The sequence below is a fragment of the Myodes glareolus genome, chromosome 20, assembly GCF_982192425.1.
Source record: "Myodes glareolus chromosome 20, mMyoGla1.1, whole genome shotgun sequence".
Lineage (NCBI taxonomy): Eukaryota > Metazoa > Chordata > Mammalia > Rodentia > Cricetidae > Myodes > Myodes glareolus.
This window is the reverse complement of record NC_142045.1, coordinates 38,928,091-38,952,843: the sequence shown is the minus strand read 5'-3', so window position 1 is coordinate 38,952,843 and position 24,753 is coordinate 38,928,091.

The window sequence follows — 24,753 nt, the reverse complement described above, 5'->3', positions numbered from 1 at the left end:
ACAAAATCAAAAAAAAATGACTACCAAACTTTGTCAAGACAAGTTAGGACAATCCTTCCAAATTTCCTCCTTTTCAGTAATGTTTGTCAGATATATTAGGTCTATAGGCCAAACATGGATACCCCATTGTGTGACTGTTCAAGCAGTCAGATGTGCCTGACACTTGGTAATATTACATCATTCTGGGTTTTTTGATAGTGTTAAAGGCTGAATAGTTAGACCTACAGTTCACCTTAGTTATAATAAAAAATAAATTATATTTAAGGCTTTATACTTACAAAGATAGGTAGATATTAGAATATTTTCTCCAACTTTGCCAAACACAAATGGACTATATACTCTAACTGCAATTCTTATTTGGTTACTGTTTTTGTTATATATAATTTTACTATGTTAAAGTTAAAGCCTCCCTTTTAATTACACAAAATAATATAGACTAATCTTTTTGAACACTGTGAAGATGTTTTGCTCTCGTTGGTTTAATAAAGAGCCAACTGACCAATCGCTAGGCAGAAAGATGTTAGGTAGGAAAAGCAAACTGAGGAAACACTGGGAAGAAGGAGGGTAGAGTTTACAGAAAGATGCAGAGGATGCAGGAGATGAACATACTTTGCTGAAAAATGGTACCACTATGTGATAGAGCATAGGTAAAAAAAAAAGTATGTATTGATTTGAGTTGCAAAAGCTAGTTAGTTAACCATTCTAAGTTATCGGCTGAGGATTTGTAATTAATAATAAGTCTCTGAGTAGGTACTTGGAAGTGAGTTTGGGGGAAAGAAAATTTTACCTATAGGTAGCCTGAACTGGCCATCTCCTGTGATCAGACTGGTAAGTACCCCAATTTTCATCAGAGAGCCTTATTCCAAGAACTGATACAAACAAATGCTTAGATCCACAGCCAAGAACTGGGCTAGACTCAGGGAATCCTGTTGAAAAGAGGGAGGAAGGGATGTCAAGGACATAATAAGGGAATCAAAAGAAACAGCTAAACTGGACTCCTAGGAGCTCAGAGATCTTAGTCCAGGAAGCTAGGTGTTCTGCATGAGACCCACCTATCCCCTCTACATAGGTGTGACAGTTGTGTAGCTTGATGTACTTTTGGTACTCCAAGTGATGGAAATAAGGCTTGATTCTAATGCTGCTAGGAACCTATTCCTCATACTGGGTTGCCTTGCCCAGCGTTACTACAAAGGGAGGAGCTTAGTCATACCTCAACTTGATATGCCAATCTTTGTTTGACACCTATGGGAAGCCTGCCTCTTTCTGAACAGAAACAGACAACAGACAAGGAGTGTACTTGGAGAGGGTCAGCCAGAGCTGCGTGTAGGAATGGGAGACAAAGAGGGAGGAGAAACTGTGGTTGGGATGTAAAATAAATAGATAGATTTAATTAATAATAAAAAATACAAAATAGAAAAAATGAAGATTAAAAAATTCAGTGAAAAATATCAGCAAATGGAAATGAACAGCAACACCGATCAAAAGAAAAAAATATTAAAATTTCAGTAGCTATCTTATACCCATCAGAAAAACAGAGGTCTAACATAAGTTGTAGAGATAAATGTGCAACAAATTCATTTATGAACTGTCATTTCTGGAAGAAGTAGAGTTAGTGCAACCATTTGTTAAGGTATAAAATATTTAGCAAACTTAAATGAGAGTGTTCTTTCATTTCTAAGTATTTGTACATGAAATTCCAAAATGTTCAAAATTCCCGAGACACATGCTTATCTGTTGAATCATTTTGTAATAAAAAGAAGCTTATAAAATAGAAACATATAATGATAATATTATATTTGTTTATTAGTGTTTGTCTCCTCTGATGACACACAAAGAAATAGAGACTGTGTGATTTCAACAACATACATAGCTTTCTGATAGCTTTAGATTTTATTCAGCCATACTCAGAGTTCTGGAGAGTTCTCCTCATATAAACTTTGTCTGACTCTTCAACGCAGCTGCATTTTCACTGTTGCTTCTCTTAAACCTGATAAAATTTGCTTTGTCACATATAATTTCCCTTTTTTCAGTCTTTGTTTGTTTATATTCATGCCAGATTATTAGCTGAAATTTTTTTCTCATTTCATACCACATTAAATTATTCGATACTCACGTTAATCAAGTACAGTTAGCCTGACTCCACCAAGCCTCTGATAAAGATAGGGACATTCTCCTCTTTTGTATGGTCGAGAATCTTGAATTACAGGATTAAAATGACTGAGGGTAGGACAAAATTTTATCCTAAAATACATATTTCTAAATTGATAGAAAAGTTTTTTTTAGTGTTTATAGAGTTTAAAATTTTAGCAATGGTAATAAACTTTAATCCTTACCATTTGTTCACTGAATGGAAGAATAGAAGGGGGAAGGTGTTTGAATGTTCAGTAATATTTCAGTAGTTTGAAGAAAGTGACCTGATTTTACAATTGACATAATTTAATTTTTTGCATATTCAAATCTTTGCACAACAATTTATAGCTACTGTACTTTAATCTTTCATGAATAAAAGCATAAACACATTTATGAAATATTTAGAGTTATTTTCCATAACTTCCTATTATTTATTACCAGAAACCCTTTAACAATATCTCAGCCTACTATATGGAATCCAAATATTTTACAAGCAATATTTTTATACGTGTATGTTTTTTATAACACTTGGATAGTCTATACTAATTTCAAAAAGTATTTATTGAAATATGACATTGTCTCTTCATAAAAATTATTGCTGAACTATCTAAAGGCATTATTTCATTATTTTTCAGTTTTCAATGCCTGAATTTTTCAACTACTTTGAGCCACTAGCCCATGTCTTAGTTCACATTTTGCCTCTTCTGGAGTACAAAGTCAAAGCTATGTCTTATAAATCCATAATTTCAAATAACTTCTATAAAAATAATTCTTAAACACCAAATGCAAATGAACTTTTTGAATAAATTTATCTGGTTTCAAAAAAGTCAGGAAAAAGTGTTAATTCTTTAATTCTGAACTCTAAATATATGATGGAAAGATTAAGAGATACAACTAAACTTAGTGTACTCAGTTTAACTCAGTAGTGCATAAAAATTCTAACTCCTAAGAAAGCTTGCCTTCCCAGGGTGTATGAGAGAGAATGTTTGATTGCATAAAAAATGTGTATTCTAAATCACAGGATCACTACATTGTCGGGTTTTTGGAAAGGTAAGTAGAGTCTTCTGTCTACTGAATATAAATCTACAGTTTTCTACCACACCGTACATTTGCCAAAATGCATCCACTAATTTTAGCTTTAAATCGAATAATATTTACAAGCTACCATGAGCTTCAAAAAGTTATTGAGTTATCACTCAATATTTCATTGAAATAAAATAAGTAAGGCTTCCATGGAAAACATCATTAGCAACTAAAATTTAGTTCCTAACTGTAGCAAACACTGCCTCATCTATTGTGATGCAGTGTCCTGCAGTATCTATTTTTCAAATCATGCAAAACTGCACAGACACAGAAGTGTAATGTAAACTATTAGAGCTATTGCTGTTGTTCTTTTTTTTACTTTACTGTTACTTTCTGTTTTTTATAATAATGCTAAGCTTCTTTTTGAAAGTTCATACTGAAGCAACTTTTGCCTTAAACTATTATAAATTTTAAAGCATAATCCAGTAAGATCTGTAATGTTTAGGAGGATATATGATGTGATTTTAAAACTTTCTATGTTTATTGCAGTAGAGCCTTAATTATACAATCTAATATTTTGCTGTAAATTTCTTCTTAAAACTGATCTAGAAGCAAGGCCTTTGGCTTAACTATTTTTCTAACAAGTACATGTAAGCTCCATCACCTTGTTATTTTGTTATTTTGATTTAGATATGAGTCTGTAACTTACCTTAAATTCTGACAAAAATAAGAACCACTTAATTTGCTGTCTATATGCTATAATATTTGATTTTAAATAAGTGGTAAAAAAAAGGATTTGACTTCAAAGTTACATGTTATTTTTTTCTGTAGCAGAAATAGCACTTTATGGTAACAATAAAGCAATGTTAAAACTTTTTGAAATTATAATTAGATCATTTCCTCTTTCCCATTCATTCCATTGATCAAGTCCTCCAATGTAACCCTCTTGCTTTCTTTAAAACTCTTGGGCTTTATTTCTATTTCTTAATTGTTATAATGTATCATATACACATATTAAATTTTTAGTTACTTGAATATATATATACATATATGCACATAAATACTGCCTGCCCTGTCCATATTGTGTTTTATGTTTGTTTATGACCTCAGGGTTGACTACTTTATATTGGAAAACCAATTGGTGGGCTATTTATTATCCAGAAAAGACCATTTCAGATTTTGTCATCATAAAAATATCAGGTTTTCATAGTCTGCTCTCCAATTATATTTATCTTGATGCCATTAATATATTCGTTTTCCTCTACAACTAGTCATAATATATCCATGATATCTGCTAAATTACACTGTGTGTTCTATAGGCTTACACTTGGAATTGTGGATGTCTCTGTTCAGTCTTGCTGAGCAGGCATATTTATTTGCGTATTGCCATCTGTGTAGATGCTGAGGATACCGTAGGCTCAAATAATGTTCTGCTTTATATAGAGTATCTCAGTCTTACCAGGCTGGTGTTATACTCTTTTAATCCCAGATCAAGAGGCAGAGCCACACAAATCTCTATGGACAAGAGAGGAACACAAATCTCTATGGGCTAGGGATCATCCTGGTCTTCCTAAAAGTTCTAAGACAACCAAAGGCTGCCGGTAGGTGAGTCAATATATCAAAACAAACAAACAAAAAAACAAATAAAAAACCCAGCATTAATTAGAATAATAATGATGATGATGTTTTACTTTTGTATTTACTCTTAAAATTTTTAAATATTTAAGCAGAAACATGGTCATATTTTACTTAATGCCTATTACGCTACCATGCCATAACAAATAGTATATAAAGCAAAGCTTGTCAATATTTTGTTACTTTTTTGTCGTAAAACATTTTTATGTTTTCCTATTTTTTTAATTTAAAAGAAAATGCTAGCATATTTATTTAAAATAATAGCATAATTCTAAGTATCTAACTTGATTTGAGATAATCTAAAACATAAGTCTATAATTTCAAAATTATTTCCATTATATAAATTTCTTTGCAATTTGTTAGTTTCTAATTTTAAGAACTCAACTGTAATGACTGTTGCTATTTTTATTGAGAAAAATGTTAGCCTTCTTTTCTTATAATATTTGTTTTTTGAAATTTCAACTTGACAAGAGCAAGTAAAGTTGCAAATTGAGAGTATAATTTACAAAAATATTTAAATATTACTGACGCCTCATTAACTTGTAGATATATAAGACGCTATTGTAAAAAATTTCAGTTTATATTTCCTAAATCATTTTTCAAGTTATGAAACATTTTGAACTATAAATTAATAGGTAATAGAAATGAAAATTGAACAGTCTTTGCTATATAGGTTTTAAATAATTATAATTTTTGAAACCCCTTGCCATTTCAATTATGCTCATAAGATATGGAATTATAGAAGATAATTTTGTATAACAAAACTAAAATTTACATGTAATAAGGTATTGTACATGACATAGATTTAGTTGCAATAATACCTATATATTTTTTCAATTGTTCTTTGACGATTTCATACAGTTTCTCTGATAATATCTACCCACAACTTTTGCTCGGTAAACTTCTGACTGATAGGGGATTTTATTTTACTTCTTTTCTATTTTATTTCCTAGCACTTCACCAGATTACTTTGAAACAATTTTTCAATTCCTGCCATTTTGTCTGTCCATATTTCAAAGTTCATGTTCAAATTGAATGTGTACATGTTTTGAGAAGTACAACCAAAATAAAATTTTTATGTCTATGGATGTTAACAACTGCTTAATAAAAGTAAATATCTGTGAATTCATTTACTCCATACCCATTTGTAAGCTTTTAAAACATTTTGTTAAGTCTTATAATTCTACATGTATTAGGGTTTATTGTGACATTTCATTACATTGATAGAACATGCATTGGTGGCATTCACTATCAGTAATTTCTTAACTCAGGATTCTCTATTTTCTGTTTAACATCTTTAGTAGTTTCTCTTTGGCCTCCCTAACGTCTGACTTCACACCTTTGAATCTAAATTTAAGAATAGATTCAAGGTAGAATCAGGAAATGAGATTGGCAAATATATTTTGTTTTCTCTTAATCTTCTAATAGCCCCAGCCCCATAATTTTTTTTTTACTCCAGTATCTGTGGTTTGTTTTGTGGCTGTTAATGGTTTTGGGATTATTGTCTTTGGGATCTGGAAAGTGGTGAGTAGCATTTTCTTATAGAAGATTCATATTCCAATCTCAGTACTTAACACGGTGGCTCACAACCATTTATAACTCTAGTTTCTGGGGTCTGATGTCTTCTCTGGTCTACTCAAGAACCAGACACACATAATAGAGACAGTTAAAACGTTCATACAGATAAAAGTAAATAAAATAGTCTTTGTTCCTGAAGAGAATTTAAAAACTTTTTTTTGCTGTGTTTCTGTTCTATAGATGTCATTTAACAGGACTATTTGTGCTCTTCATTTCTTGTTTATAGGTAACTAAATCTAAACCATGGTCATGTACAGCATGAGACAGTTTCATAGCTGATGTTTTCCAGAGTCCCACAGAGCCTCACTGTTTGTCTTTGTAAAACCTAGCAGTCATTAATGGCCCTGTTGTTACCTCATTACTATTGCATTATCAGAAAGGGTTACAAACCAGAAGTCTCAAATTCCATCCTGCTTTATTTGTTAGCCATGTCTGTAAAAGAGTTTTCTTCCGACTCTGGTTACCTAACTTTATGAATACAGAAAGGTTACATAAGTGCTTCATCTTCTCCTTTTTCAGTTGGGATTTTCATATATTTGGATATAATCTTTATGTAAATATGTGTTTTAGTAAATTCTGTGGCGCTATAAAGAATAAACTTTGTGCTCCTTACCTAATACCCTAAGAGACAATATCTTACAAACTTATGGGGAAATACCCCAGCAAAGACATGAATACCAGTGGGATTAATGTACAGGATGCTTCTGTGAAAAATAAGAATACCCCTATTGACCCCTCTCCTATTTTTAAACCTGTTTTCTTTTATCAGTAATCACTAAACCACTAGCAAAATTTAATCATTTCTACATTTCTAGAATTTTGTCATTTACCAGATAGACATAATAAAGACTGAGGAGATTGTCCCACGGGTAGAACAGCTTACTCAGTAAGCATAAGGATTGCATTCTAATCCCTAGCATTCATGTAAACATCTGGGAATTCCCATGCACATCACAGTAGCCCCACTGACCTGGAAGTCAGAGACAAGAGTATTACTGTAGCTTGTTCACAGACAATACACAATACACAGATACTTATGCATACAAAGAGAAACTCATAAGCATGCACATATGAAGACATAAAATAGCATGTAGCTTTTAAGAATTGACAGCTGTTCCCTGAGAGCTATTTTCTAGAGACGTGTCTACATTTCTGTGGATGCTAATGACAACTGCCTACTGCTGGTAAGCAGTATCCTGTTCATGACACGTTTCTATGCTATATCCAGTAGTGATGTTCCTATGCTCATCCACTGAGAGACACCTGCTATAGTGTTGGCTTTTTCAATTACTCCTTGTTTATTAATGGCTCTATAACATAGTATAGTAATTGTTCAGATATATTGCCCTTTAAAAAAAACAGACTGATTGTAAGAGATCTTTAAATAATATGAATTTAAGTCTCTTATCAAATTAATATTAGAGAAACAGTTGTGCAAAGGTGAAACTTTCCATTTCATTCCATTCCTAACACAGCTATCTTTAGTTTTTAAATAAGCTCAACATACGTTTTATTTCTTTTTATAGTTTAATTTTTCTTTAAAAGTAACCATGTAGAAGTTAAAATTATTTTTCCTTAGACTTTATTTTGATCAGTTAAGTTTTGAATTAATGTCTATTATTCACTTACAATGATTTTATATGGTGAGAGGAAGGTTTTTGGTACATTTTATTGGTCTTGTGTATATATTTAAGCTGTGGCATATGTGTGACAAAGAGGATATTTATCCCTATAGATTTTTTTAGAAACTTGAGTGACTATGACTTGCCCATTTGTTTATAAATGGATTCATTTCTGGGCTTGTTATGCTTTTCCTTTGAATATTTTCATGATTCTCTATACCATTATCATTCCTTTTTACATGACTAATGTTTTCATCAAGATATGGCAGTCATACAAGTCTGCAGTCTTTTCTTTTCAAACTCTTTTTGACTCTTTTATGTGATGTGCTTGAACTCTCCATGTAGCTATGTAATCGGTTCTATCTAGAGTGTCAAATGACATTTGAATGAGATCGTGTTGAATCTTAGATGAAGATAGAGAAAGGCCATTATTATGATACAGAATATATAAAGGTACCACTATTACCATTTGGCTTCAAGCCAACACCGTTCTGTTTACTTAGATGACCAAGTTTGCCAATGTGTTCAGTTGTCGGTGTGGAGTGTTCACACCATCATGATGGAACAGCCCGCATCAAAGCAGACCAGAAAGTAAAAAAGAGTCTCCAACTGTAGTTCAGTGTGCAAAAGAAATTCATAACGCGTTATGATTGATAAGACTAGCATCAGTGGCAGAATCTTGTACCAGTCATCTACTGGCACATTAAATTAATATCATCTATTTGAATTTCTTTATTCTTATTAGAGTAAGAATATATGCTTAGAAAATTCTTTTACCTGATTTTATCATAAATTATTTAAATTCCCATCCACACCTGTAATACCATTATTACCCTCTCAAAAAAATCTAAATGGAATTTGAATTAACAAGAAGCATGAATAAACCATGAGTATACACACTGATAAATTTCATAAATGAACATATTCAGGTAATCTATAATTAGAATATTAATAGAAAGTAAGCCACATATCCTTGTTCATCTCATATGCCTCTACCAACTTGTAGCAAGTGATATTGTAACCATTAATGCTAAATGTTTTGGCCAGATGATGTTCATCAGATAAATGTACCTCATGGAATGCTGTCTCATCAAGTGCTTTCTGCCAAGATATTTATATGCTATATTTAAAACAGAGAACATATATATAAAGCAATCCATGAATTTGGAAGTGTTTATTATGACCAAATAAAGTCATTATAGGACCTTTAGAAAGAGGAAGGATGACTAATATTGCTATTATCATCTCATTACACAAGTAGAACAGGGAACCAGGCATTTGTATGCATTATCTCACCAAATACTACCATGTAAAAGTGACTTAACCATGCTCACTGCGTTTTCCTGTTTTCTATTTAGACAAACAAGGTATAAATAAAGTAATAATAGAGCAGTAATATATGAATGTCTCTCAGTGTTTAGAAATGAGGGGTTTATATCTTGCATATTAGTTTTCAAATTAAATCTGTAATTAGTTCACATATTAAACGTAATTCTGGAGAAGAAAATGTTGTCTTTTCGAAATCCAAAGGAAGACAATCCTACTTTTAACATTGTAAATGACTTTGAGAGGGTAGTCAAATTAATATCTTTCTCAGATAGAGTTTACAGTTCATACTTGCAAAACATTTTCAAGGAAATGACCAAGTTAACCTTGGATCTCAAGGTCTCTCTATTGTTTTGTTTTTATTTTCCCTGCTACTTTCACATTATCCCAGTAGTTCAAACAATGAGATTCAGAGCAACATGATAGTGTGCACATCCTCAATTTAATGCATTTAGAAGTCAATATTAATTGTTTTCTTGTTCTGAAAATGGTGAAATGACCCACAAGGATATGGGTCATAGAGATTGCTCGTTGTTTTTTTTTTTTTTCTATGTCTCAATTTGTCTGATTACAAGGTGAGAACAACATGTCTCGTGTACTTTGGTCTTTGAGATTTTAAGACTAAATAAGTCCCAAAAGTTTTAAGGCCTTCATAAGAAAAGAGGCATATAAATAGGATTAATGACATGTCTGCCAGATGGGAAATGTGTGAAACAGTATTTCCAAATATCTAAAATGTCAAAACACTCACTTTTATCAGCTCTTAGCAATAACCTCTAAGAAGATTAAAGACCCTTCTCTTTTGTATAATAATCCCTACTAGCTATTTAGTTCAAAATTTTTCAAAGAATTTGCCCAAATGACAGAAGGTTCACAGCATTAAAGAAAAAATATATGAGTTTAATAAAGACCTATAGAAATGATGTCACATAACAGAGTAAATAGTACTTTTGAAGAAAGATGAAAATGGAGCAGATGCCCTGTCATCTGTAAAAGCTGGTGCTATGTCAGAAGAAAATGTTGAAGGACTCAAAAGATCTTGCAGTGCAGCCTCACTAAAAGAGGGTGTGATCTTCAGAAGCAAATGAGCTTGTAAATATGCAGAGAACAGTTCCCTGCAGAACTCACAGTAGCCTGAATGAGCTTGAACAAGAGAGGACTGAAAACATAGCAGAATGCATAACAAAACAGCTTGGACAAAGGCTAAAAAAACAGTTTGTAATGGATGAAATTTCTGAAAACAAAAAAAAAAAAATAAGTAAATGTTCTATATTTTATAAAGACTGTGCAGATTATGTTCCAGGTAGACTAAAAATGAATAATAATAGTTACTTTAAAAATAATTTAATTACTAAAATATTTCTAATCTCTTTAGAATTGGAACTTATTCCAGAGTCCACCTTTTTCAGCATAAGTATTTTGCAAAGTAAAAATTCATTTGCAGAAATATTAGTGTTTCCTAAAACCTTGTCCACAAAACTCTGGAAAACAGAGCAAGCCATTAGACCTTATCTTGTCTCCATTTCTTCATAAAAATGATGATATAAATGAAACTTAAAATATCCAAGCTGAACTCCAAATTTAATCATTCTATGTACGTTTGCAAATTTTCTTGACAGCTAAAAGCTAACAAATACAAAAACCTATGACTTCATCTATGGGTCATATCAAATGCTCCCTAAATATGGTCACTTTCATCATTCTATGGACACAGGAGAAAAGTGAAATGACCATGGCTTTTAACTGTTGTGGAAGCATGCTTCTTGTCCCTGGAAGTTTGGTCACCACACTATCCCATTCTCAACGTCATCTGCTGGCCAAGTCTACTTCCCAATCCTCTTTACTCAAAAGATTATCAATTCTTTTATTTTACTTTCTTGACTCCCAAGGTGTTCCCGACAAAACCACAAGCAAAGAACTGTCAAGATTCAGTATGTACTTAAGAAAGAAGGTGCTAATCATTCACATAATCTGACTTTCTCACAGGGGCCTGGAGATTAATTCTTCTAATATTTAAGAATTTTGTAGAATAGACAAGACATAGGAATTACCAGTGGAAGGAAGAGGCAATAAACTGATTTTAAAAGTATTGATTGATTGATTGATTGATTGTTGATTGATTATGCACATCTCAAATACCAAGGAATAAACTGAAGGCCTGTCCATGACTTGTCAAAGTTTTGTCTAAGCTACATGCCAAGCCACAAAAGCAATAACATAATTTTCATTGTAATTGTCAAGTAACTGTGATCAGTTTACTCCTCATACAATTAAAAATTCTGGGTACCTGGTGGTCATATATTTAGTGTTCCCAAACAGATTCCAATACAAAGTTAAGACTTAGGACTGAGATTTGGGAAGCAAATATCTCTTTTCAACTTTTCCTAAGCAATAAAAGAAGTGGCACCTCTTTGGACCATTGTGCAATTCGTTCCTAAGGGATAGAATAAGGACAAGACAAGTTAAACCATTTGCTCAGAATCTTTCAAGAAATTCACATGCAAGACACAGAACTGGAGATTGACAGTAAAATTATGCAGTTCTTCAGCAATAGGGTTTTACCATGAAGTTCTAAAGGATAAACAGAAGCGGTTGCAACAACTTCAAAGGACTCCTTCGTATAAGAACTTCTGTTCAACAAAATTCATATTTTTAACCCAAAGCACTGGAAATTGATGGTTGGCAAGAGGAAAGAGCTTCACTTAATCAAACTATTGTTGTTTTCTTTCTTTTGTTGTGATAAAATACTATATAATAATATACCAAATACAAAATTAATGTAAAAAATGGCTTTATTATCTTGTTATTTTGTGTCCCAATTCATCACAGAGGGAAGTCAAGGCACGCGGGAATCCCAGATAAAACAAAGATTTAAAATCGAAATCATGGAAGAATTATTCTAATCCATTTTCTCAGAGGCTCAATTTTACTGGCTTTTGAAACAGACCAGGACAACCAGCCTGGAGATGGTGCTACCCGCAATAGACTGGGCCCACTTACATCAATAAACAATCAAGATAATCTCCCACAGGCTAATCATGATTGAAAAATCTCTCAGTTGAAAGTCCCCTTTCAGATAATTTCAGGCTGTAATAAGAATAGAATATAAAATAACAAGATTGTGGCATACATGTTTTGATGTATGTTATAAATACAGTGTTCTGTTTATATTTCCCTATGAAAACATCTCTACTTATGAATATTCCTGAAAACATTTGTTTCTGTTGAGCATCAAGCCTTTATTGCTTCCACAAAGATCTCTCTCACACTCTGTTTTAACAGTTAACAACTGAACAATTGCAATAAATTATAAATTGAATGAATGTTAATACATATGATTTGCCTTTATTCAAAGATCTCTTATTTATGGTTTAAATTGTCACCTCTTGCCATCTGCTCCTATCTCCTGCAGCTGGCAATTCTTAAACGATCTCTTTTGCTCTATTTTTTGAATTATATAAAGCATTAAAGGGAGTTCAGCATAAAATATTTCTTTCTAGAAAATGGGAGAAAAAGAGTTATATTTGTTAGAAACTAAGCTTTAAAACCACTTCATTTTTAGAGATACAATGTGGGAGGCTGGAACAAATGAGTAATAAAAGGGAAATAAGTGAGTTTCCTACAGTGCTAAATTAAGAATTTATTGTCTGAGCAATGTCTCTGTAACGTCACTCAGCTTCTATTATTGCACATCTTAAGCAATTATGAACACAGATGACATAAAATATTTTGTTTTTATATCACCAAGGGTTGGAGAGGTACCATGAAAACTTCATTTGGTATAAATATTCTTTGGTTTATTGCTATTGTTAATGAAGAAAAACAGTAGTATTTAAGTAAAATAACTTTTCGAATAAGGGAAACTGGGAGAAGAGTTAATGGGAGATCTTTATACTTTTCAGACAGATGGCTTAGTGTAACTGGACATTTCAGTCACATGAAGAAATATTAAAATAATTTGCAGAAGGAAATGGTGACTCTCTTGTTAAATAAATATTTAAAAAGTAATTTTGCTTTTCTACAATGGTTTGTTATGAAAAATACTGTATAAAAATCCAATCTGAATCATAAGCACTCCACTCATTCTTTCCACATTCCATTCATTCTTTCCCCACAAAAAGAATTTTTCTATTGGTCAATTGAAACTTGCCATAAAATCTATTTAAAATTCCCCTACAATATAGATGGAGAAATATGTATAAGCTATATACTACATTAATGAATATATATCAATTACTGTTTTTTGCATTTTACATTCTTTTACTCTTCAGTGAAATTGGCTCCATGTGGCAATGTTTCAGAAACATGCTGAATGAGGTACCTGAGAAATTTCCAAGAAATAATTAGTGAGAAAAGATAATAAGCTATACTTTTTTTTTACTTTTCTCAGAATCTTCCATGTATATAAACCAGATATGTTTGCTTTCTATTGGAACTTAATTTAAGCAATCCATTGACCATCTTGATAGAATGTGTTTCTAAACAAGCAAACACATTTATAAAGGTGATCATAATAAATGTTTCTAAGTAGCATATTCCCACAAGATGATAACAAGTTTCAAAACATGAACAAAATCACAGATGTCTCAAAATTTAAACATGCAAATAATCCCAAAGAGCAGCACACATTTCAAATGTATCAATGTCTAGATTATTTTCATATTTTTTGTCAATTATTTTATTACGTTTCCGTGCTTCTTATTTTGAATTTTGTCCTGCATAGAGAAAGTTCATATTTTTCCATAATACATCCATGAACTAGGTATATTTTCATATTCCATTTTATTAAAAGAAATTTTTATAATTTTCTCCGGTAAATGAAATTGGAAAAACAGCTACTCATCTACTCAGAGGAGATACAATTTCCTTAAGAACCTAAAATCACTGTTGCTCAGAGGTCATAACTTTTAAAATTACTTGAAGAATAAATCAGTTGCTTGTGGATTTCAAAGAACTGAAAGAAACCTAAGCAAAGTCAAAAGATACTTATAATCCCAGCCTCAGCCTCCATCTTTGGAGGCCACTCCCCTATGACCATCAATCAACTCTGGACTTCTACCAGAGGAGGGTCAGGGTATCCCGCCAAACCTTGACTCCTCCCCAGGGAAGGTCAAGACCATGACAATAGGCTTTTTAAGGGCTCCCCAGAAAATGAACACGTGATTTTCCCTCTTCCTCTCTGGTGGTCACATTGGCAGCTTCTTGTTTCCCCTCATTTCCTATTCTTGAAACCAACTGCTGAGGCCTCAAGCCTATTATCACCCATCTCCTATTTCAAAGACTTTTAATTCCTATCAACTCACCCTGCAACACTCCAATTCTTCCCATGCGCTTATGGCTTGGTTCAACACCTCTGCCTCATAATTATTCCAGTTCACCCACTGGTTAACAACCCATATAATCTTCTGTCTAAAATCCCTCCTACCACCTCCTACTTACTGTTCAGGATCTAAAAGGTGCCTTCTTTACCGTCCCGTTACAACCTGACTCATTCTTCCTCTTTGCCTTCACCTAGGAGGATCCTGAGTCTTGGTCTCCCAGACAGCTTACATGGACTGTTCTCTCTCAGGGTTTTCAGGACAGCCCTCATTTCTTTTCCCAAGCTCTGACTCAAGAGCTCTCAATCTTTGACGCAGTTTCTCGTATGCTCCTCTAGTACATCAATGACCTGCTTCTCTGCAATCCTATATTTGTCTCTCTCCCAACAAGCCACCTCTGAGCTCCTGAACTTCCTAGGATCCCTGGGATATCAAATCTCACCAACTAAGGTTCAGCTGTGCTCTCCTAAAGTGGTATATCTGGGTGTTCAACTTAGCCTGGGTTCTAGGACACTCTCCTCTGACAGGATCCAGGTCCTGTGGAATTTACAGCCTCCGACCACAGGGGCTCAAATCCTCTCATTTTTGGGCCTGCTAGGATTCTTTTGTCTTTGGATCCCTAACTTTACCCTTACAGCCAAGCCTCTGTATCAGACAACCAGAGAGTCCCCCAAAGGGTCTCTCACCTACCCAGGCATAATCCACCACTACTACTCTCTACTGCAAGATGCCCTTCTAATGGCCCCTACTCTTGCTCTTCCAGACTCCACAAAGCTTTACCAACTCTATATAGATGAGAGGTCACGAGTGGCCACGGGATTTCTAACCCAACAGGCTGGGCCTTCAAATTGAACTGTCACCGTTTTTTTTCCAAACAGCTGGACCTCACTGTCTGTGGATGGCAACCATGCCTAAGAGACCTGGCAGCAGCAGCTGAACTCACTTGGGAGGCTGTCAAGATCACCTTGTCTGAGCCAGTCATGGTTAACTCTTCCTGCCAGATGTGTGCCCAGGCCAATCCACAGGGAGCTCTCCATATATGTCAGTTTCTGCACCAGCTTCATGGACACCAACTGGGTGAAAACTAGCAGGTTAATTTCACCCATATGTCTATTTATATATTAAAAAAAACACTCCATTATCTCTTAAAACTCGTGGACACTTTTATCAAATTTATAGAAGCATTTCTAGCTTCCAAGGAAATAACAGATGTGGTGGCTCAGGTACTCCCAGACCACATCATTCCCTGGTTTGGCATCCCATGGACCATCCAGATGGACAATGGGCCAGCCTTCACTTCCAGTTTAAGTATGCACTCCATTTATCACTCAATTACTTGTTCTTTTGATGACCAATTTCTTGAGTTCTTTGAATATTTTGGAGATCAGACCTCTGTATGATGTGGGGTTAGTGAAGATTTTTTTCCCATTCTGTAGGCTGTCATTTTGTTTTCTTGACCATGTCCTTCTCTTTACAGAAAATTATCAGTTTTAGGAGGTCCCATTTATTAATTGTTTCTCTCAGTGTCTGTGCTGCTGGGGTTATATTTAGGAAGTGATGTCCTGTGCCAATGCATTCAAGTGTACTTCCCACTTTCTCTTCTATAAGGGTTAGTGTGACTGGCTTTATGTTGAGGTCTTTGATCCATTTGTACTTGAGTATTGTGCATGATGATAGATATGAGTCTATTTTCATTCTTCAACATGTTGATATCCAGTTATGCCAGCACAGTTTGTTAAATATGCTTTCTCTTTTCTATTTGATCTTTTTTGCTTCTTTGTCAAAAATCAGGTGTTTGAAGGTGTGTGGATTATTAGCTGCATCTTTGATTTGGTGCCATAACATCTGTTAGTTCCCTTATTTCTCTCTTCACTTTTTGTCTGACAAACCTGTCCAGTGGTGAGAGTGGAGTGTTGAAGTCTCTCACCATTAGTGTTTTGGGTTTAATGTATGATTTAAGCTTTAGAAGTGTTTCTCTTACATATGAGGGTCCCCTTGTATTTGAGGCATAGATGTTCAGTATTGATATTTCCTCTTGATGGATTTTTCCTGTGACTAATATGAAATGTCCTTCTTTGTCTCTTTTGATTGATTTTAGTTTGAAGTCTATTTTGTTAGATATTATGATAGCTACACCTGCTTGTTTCTTAGGTCCATTTGACTGGATTTTTTTTCCAACCCCTTACTCTGAGATGATGTCTGTCTTTGATGTTGAGATGTGTCTCTTATATGCAGAAAAAGGGTGGATTCTGTTTTTGTATACAATTTGTTAGCCTGTGCCTTTTTATAGGTGAGGTGAGTCCATTTATATGAAGGGATATTAGTGATCAGTGATTGCTCTCTCCAGTTAATTTAGTTTTCATTGTTGATGATGTTAATTTGTATGTTTTCCCTTCTTTGAAATTTATTGCTATAAGACCATTAATTGTTTGTGTTTTTGTTGATGTAGCCAACTTCCTTGGGTTTGAGTTTTCCTTCTAGTATTTTGTGTAGGCCTGGGTTTTGCCTAGGTATTAGTTAAATCTGGTTTTGTCATGGAATATCTTGTTTTCCATGTCATGGAATATCCTTCTATGGTGATTCAAAGTTTTGCTGGTTATAGTAGTCTGGGCTGGCATCTGTGGTCTCTTAATATCTGCATAATGCTTGACCATGTCCTTCTGGCTTTCATTGTCTCCAATGAAAAATCCGGTACAATTCTGATAGGTCTGCATTTATATGTTAGTAGGCCTTTTTCCCTTTGCAGCTCTTAATATTTTTTCTTTACTCTGTATGTTGAGTGTTTTAATTATTATGTGGTAAGAAAACATTTTTTTGATCCAGTCTATTTGGTGTTCTGTAATATCTTTCTTTTTCATGGGAATATCCTTGTTTTGGTTGGAAAGTTTTCTTCTATGATTTTGTTAAATATATTTTCTGTGCTTTGAGTGGAACTTTTCCTTCTTCTATACCTATTATTCTTAGCGTTGGCCTTCTCATGGTGTCCCATTTTTCCTGGATATTTTGGGTTAAACTTTTTTTTTGTATTTTGTTTTCTTTGACTAACAAGGCTATTTCCTCTATTATATCTTCAGTGCTTGAGATTCTCTCTTCAATCTCTTGTATTCTGTTGTTCATGCTTGCTTTTGTGGTTCCTGATCATTTTCTCATGATTTCTGTTTCCATAATTCTCTTGGCTTGTGTTTTCTTTATTGTCTCTATTTCAGTTCTCAAGCCTTGAATAGTTTCTTTCATATGTTTGATTGATTTTTCTTGGTTTTCTTTAAGGGATTTGCTGATGTCTTCCAATTTTTTGTATTTCTTTTCCTGCGTTTCTTTGAGGAAATTTCTCATTTCTTATTTAAAAGTTTCAAACATTCTCCTGAAGTTATTTTTTTAGGTCATTTTCTTCTGTCTCATCTATATTTGGTTGTTCAAGTCTTGTTGTTATAGGGTCTTTATGTTTTACTGATATCATGTAGCTCTTTATGGTGTTTAGTATGTTCTTACCTTTTCTACTCATCTTTTCCTATAATAAGTGTGTATGTGGCTATTGGTGATTCTGTTGATTAATCTTCTAGGTTACAGTAAATCCAAGGCACAGATGGTTGTTCCTCATGGTACAGTTAGTACCATGGTTTTAGTTAACCTTGTGGTCACCCATGTTCCTGGAAGTTGCTCAGCACTCCTGGGCTTTGCTCCACCCCCTTGGAGTTTGCTATCTCAGGCATGATTTGCCTAGGTTGTCAGCTTTGACCTGTTTCTGTAATCCTGGTCTGGATAAGCTCCTGCAGAGTTCCGTGATTGGAGTTCATCCTGCAAATGTCTCTGGCTCCGGTCTACTCTGGAGTTCCCAGGCTCAGGTGAACACAGACCTGCAGAGGACCTGGCACAGGTTTACTCCCTCAGAGGTCCCAGACTCATGTTTATGTCTACTTCCTTGAAAGTCCCATATTCACGCACAGTCCCTTAGAAGTCTCTGGCTCTGCCTCACTTGCTCAGCAGTTGCTCACCTGTACCTGTTCCTTTGGAGTTTGTTGTCTCACGTCTGCCTTAGCCCAGGTCGCTGGTTAAATCCTTGTCCACCAATGTCCCTAAACTGGATCTGTTCCTGCTCTAGTAGAGCTTGCTTTTTCTGCAAGGGTGAATTTTTATGAAATCTAATTTTTAGTGTAAAAAGTGCCTTTTAAGGATGAAGTTAAATTTTTGTTATGTGCAGATGATAAGATAGTGTACATAAGCGACCCCAAAAACTCTACAAAAGAATTCCCAAGGCTGATAAACACCTTTAGTAATGTGGCAGGATACAAGATCAACTCCAAAAAATCGTTTGCCCTCATATACACAAAGAATAAAGAAGGAGAGAGGGAAATCAGAGAAACATCACCTTTCACGATAGCCACAAATAGCATAAAACATCTTGGGGTAACACTAACCAAGGAAGTGAAAGACCTATTTGACAAGAACTTTAATCTTTGAAGAAAGAAATTGAGGAGGATACCAGAAAATGGAAAGATCTCCCTTGTTCTTGGATTGGGAGGATCAACATAGTAAAAATGGAAATTCTACCAAAAGCAATCTATAGATTCAATGCAATCCCCATCAAAATCCCATCAAAATTCTTCACAGACCTTGAGAGAACAATAATCAACTTTATATGGCAAAACAAAAAACCAAGGATAGTCAAAACAATCTTATACAATAAAGGAACTTCTGGAGGCATTACCATCCCTGACTTCAAACTCTTTTACAGAGCTACAGTACTGAAAACAGCTTGGTATTGGCATAGGAACAGAGAAGTCGACCTATGGAATCGAATAGAAGACAGGGATACTAACCCACAAACCTATGAACACCTGATTTTCGACAAGAGAGCTAAAGGTATACAATGGAAGAAGAAAAGCATCTTTAACAAATGGTGCTGGCATAACTGGATGTCAACCTGTAAAAGAATGAAAGTAGATCCATATCTATCACCATGCACAAAACTCAAGTCCAAATGGATTAAAGACATCAATATTAATCTGGCCACTTTGAACCTGATAGAAGAGAAAGTGGGAAGTAGTCTACAAGACATAGGCACAGGAGACCACTTCCTAAGTAGACCCCTGTAGCACAGACAATAAGAGAATCAATGAATAAATGGGACCTCCTTAAACTGAGAAGCTTCTGTAAAGCAAAGGACAATGTCAGTAAGACAAGAAGGTTACCTTCGGACTGGGAGAAGATCTTCACCAACCCCTCATCAGACAAAGGTCTGATATCCAAAATATACAAACAAATCAAGAAACTAGACACTAACACTCTAATTAACCCAATTAAAAAAGTGGGGTAGTGAACTGAACAGAGAATTCACAACAGATGAACTTCGATTGGACAAAGACACTTAAGGCCATGCTCAACCTCCTTAGAGATCAGGGAAATACAAATCAAAACAACTTTGAGATATCATCTTACACCTCTCAGAATAGCTAAACTCAAAAACACCAATGATAGCCTATGCTGGAGAGGATGTGGAGTGAGGGGAACACTCATCCACTGTTGGTGGGAATGCAAACTTGTGCAGCCACTGTGGAAATCAGTGTGGCGGTTCCTCAGGAAACTTGGAGTCAACCTCCCTCAGGACCCAGCAATTCCACTCTTGGGAATATACCCAAGAGATGCCCTATCATACTACAAAAGCATTTGTTCAACTATGTTCATAGCTGCACTATTTGTAATAGCCAGAACCTGGAAACGACCTACGTGCCCCTCAATAGAAGAATGGTTTAAAAAGGTGTGGAACATATACACATTAGAGTTTTACTCAGCGGTAAAAAACAATGACATCTTGAATTTTGCATGCAAATGGATGGAAATAGTAACGCTTTACTGAGTGAGGTAACCCAGACCCAAAAAGAGGAATATGGTATGTACTCACTCATAAGTGGATTCTAGCCTTAATTAAAGGTCTTTGAGCCTATAATTCGTGATCCTAAAGAAGCTAATTAAAAAGGTGAACCTGAAGAAAATGATACAGTTATCCTCCTGGATATTGGAATTAGACAAGATTGCCAGGCAAACTTGGGTGCACGGGGCGTGGGGGGGGTGGAAGTAAGGGGAGATGGTTGGAGAGAAGGGAGACGGGGAGGATTGGGGATGGCTTGGGGGAATGGGATGGGTGGGATGGAGGAAGGATGGATGTGGGAGCAGGGAGGTATGTATCTCAACTAAGGGAGCCATTTTAGGGTTTGCAAGAGACTTTATTCTGGAGGGGTTCCCAGGCCCAAGGAGAGGTTCCCAGATTGTTACCTGGGCAGCGGAGGAGAGAGTGCCTGAACTGGCCTTAACCCATAACCATACTGATGAATATTTTGCATATCACCATAGAACCTTCATCTGGAGATGGATGGAGATAGAGACAGAGACACACATTGGAACACTAGACTTAACTCCCTAGGTCCAAATGAGAAGCAGATGGAGGGAGAACGTGAGCAAGGAAGGCAGGATTGGAGGGAACCTTCATCCGACAGATGGAGATGGAGACGGAGACCCACATTGGAGCACTGGACTGAGCCCCCCAGGTCCAAATGAGGAGTGGAAGGAGGGAGAACATGAAAAAGGAAGTCAGGACCGCAAGGGGTGCGTTCACCCACTGATACAAGGGGTCTGGTCTGGTGGGAGCTTACCAGGGCCAGCTGGACTGGGACTGAACGAGCATGTGATTTGACTGGATTCTCTGAATGTGGCTGACGTGGGGGCTGACTGGGAGGCCATTGACAATGGCGCTGGGTCTTTTTCGTCTGCATGCCCTGGCTTTCTGGGATCCTGGTCTGTTTGGATGCTCACCTTCCTGGACCTGGAAGGAGGGGGGAAGGAACTTGGACTTCCAGCGGGGCAGGAGGCCCTGGCTGCTCTTGGGACTGGAGAGGGAGGAGAGGAGGGAGTGGGAGGAGTGGGAGGGTAGTGCGAAGAGGGGATGAAGTGAAAATTTTTTTTTGAGAGGAGGATATTTATTTAGCAGTTCTTGTGTGTATTATACCAACAATTTCGAATAGCAGATAAGAAATTTCTGTTTTTATTTTAAGATGAGTAAAGCATTCACTTAAAAGTTTCAGTTACTTACTCTGAACAGGTTCTGTTTTAGGTGCTTGAGATATAGCAGTGAACAGATTAGACAGGTCGGGGCCTTATCTTCTCGTAAGGAGAAGAAGATAATAATAAATAACATGCTAGAAAACAGGAACAGGTGAGAAAATGAGAGCACTATGTCAGAATGTATCATTCACTATAGAAACAGGGGGAACTAAAGAGCAGAGTCACATAGTTTTTAAAGAACTATGTGGGGGCAAGTGGCAATCCTAACTAGGTGGATAGACTTGGCTTGGTTGAGAAGGCAACATTTAAGACAAGATTTCTTAAGTTGGATAAGGAGAGAAATGAAGACATGGTGTGGGGGTGAGGAATACTGAAAAATCAGTTGGTAGGACCAATGTGTTGGTATCTACAGAATTGCTGGGCACAGAAATTTTTTTATAAGTAAATGAAAAAATATACCAAAAAAGTGCCTTTAAAATGTATTAATAATAAAATGAAACACAAATGTTTAAAAGAGATACTGTGGTTTTTTGCTTTCAAGTGTCCAATTGAAATTGTGTAATCAAGTAAATATCAATAGTTCCCCCAATGCACTAAGTCTACTGTTTTCAATATACTTCATGGCATATAAGTAACCAACAAAAATGATCAAGTATTTGAGAAACTGAAATATACTGAAACCATAACTTATTAAGAAATATTGATCATTATGATATATTTACTATGACATATATCTAAATCTAAAATAATTTCATAAATAGATTCACTATCATTTTTCAAGACTATTTAGACTAATTAATATGCTAGTTACAATTTGCTTCAATCTATTTTTTAAGCAGTGTCTTTAAATCTATACTTGATATCTCAGGACTTTTTTTCCAATTTAAAAGATTAGAAAGGACACAAACTCTTTCTGGTATAATTTATGATTAATCAAATTGGCATGTTCACTACCAGATATTAGAACCAATGAGTTAAATGTGTGATCTTTAGTATTTATTTTTATACTCATAGTCATAGATTCTATGTTCACATTAGTTAAAATAGTAAACAAACCAAGTGTACATTAATAGGTAATCATATATATATAATATGGAATTTATAATTAATGAAATATCATTTTACCTTAAATGCAAGTGATGGAGAAATACACTATAATTTGAGTCTCCAACTACTGTAACTGATTAAGTTGTCCCTTACAAAATGCCAACACTGTAAATTTCATTAATCTATGTACTCAAACTTCATAGATGCAGAGACTGTCAATTTTGTAAGGTTAAAGTATGTGGAGATGCAGAGCAGTAAGTTTTATTCCTTTCCAACATTATGAGAGAATTATATAGAAATGGTGACAATGACATAGGCTGTATTTTCCCACAGTGTAGAAACTGTAATGTATATATTTGAAATTTTTTAAAGGGACAGCAGAATGAGGGTTTTTTTATATCCCCTCTATTTAATTGGTGTTTCATAGAAAGTCCAGTATTTGCTATTAGTAAAATTCTTTAAGTAGTGATAAAAATACTCCTTGTTATATACCCTAACATTGTGTCTTCAATCATATAATGCTATAGAATTCTGTGTATTTATTCACCAATTTAAAACCTTGAAGTAATGAAGCCCTGTGTGGTCTATAGCATATGTGCAGTTCAGTCTCATAATGGCACACTTAGAGTTGAGAGTCTTTCTATGTAGGCCCATATTTGCAGCCAAAATTCCAACACTTGCAATAATAGTTGATTTTAAACAGTGAGGATAGTTTTCTAAAATTTCTTCTGTAACTTTTAAAGAATCATTTTATTTTTCTGTCTGATAGTAACAGATTCATCTGAAGAAGTAGAACATAGTGGTCAAGGGGTCACCATTCACAGCAGAGTGTCATGATCGGCATAAGGTCACCAAGAGATGTACTCAAAGAGAACAAATATACATCAGGATGGGATGAGGAAATCCTTACCCTCTCTATACTATCCTGATGGAAAATCAGTTGTTACCCAGTCTCAGCCAGTGTTACTCTGCTTATTTTTCATTCCAATTAGACCATGTCTTTGATCTAGAAAATGGTAGAGCTTTATTTCAAATAACTTCTCCTTTTTACTCCTTGCCAAAGGCAAAGTAGATTATTTGGTTCTCCACCAGGTGGTCAGTTCATGGAGTTTAAAATGAAAGACTTTGAGGATCTCCCTAAGTTTACAGCTTTCAGGAGTTTTCTATTTTCATGCTGGCTCATTTTTCTGCTCCACCAATCTGTTAAAATTACCCTGTAACTGGTTCTACTCTTTTGTGGCTCTGATCGCTTCTGCATCAGATGAAAAGATCTTGGCCGTGATTATTTGCTTACCTGCTATTCCAGTTTGGAGATTGTGGTTTGCTCTGTGACCCCAATTCTCTGATGTTTCTAGGAAACCCTGGTTATTTTAAGTCTTCTCATGGCTTTCCTTTATCTAAGGACAGAAGTGATAATTCACACTCTTAATATGCCCAACTATATCTAGAAGACTCTTTTGTTATTAATATATTAGACATCTTATACATCTGTCCCAACTATCAAGCCTAGAGAAATAATAATGACAGGCATAAAAAGCAGAAGTATTTTAATCTAAGTGCTGCAAAATGACAAAATAATCACATAAGTAGCTTACAAGAGGAGAACAGATTTTATAGATAGAAAAGATGAAATAGCATTGGTGGACAAAAGAAAAGTCACTTAAGTGAGAACAGTTTTAAGCCATGAGACAAAAGAATAGCACTTTTCTGTATCTTGTTTATTGTTCTCTGTCCATCACTCCAACCGTAGTTTTCCAAGTCCAACAATTGTACATTATAAAACAGAAAAAAAAAGAAGTCATCTTTCTTCACATTGGTTTAGTCTTGTTTGTTTTTATACTATATGATATATTTAAACATTTTGTGCTGAGTGGTTTAATGTCTCACTGGCCTTGTGCCAAAGATACAGCAAGCAACCTCCACTAGCCATAAAACCCATCTGAGTTATTCCTGGTCTGGCTCTGGAGTTTTCACACAGCCCCTACACCTTCCTTTGTATTGCAAATACGTTTTTGTTG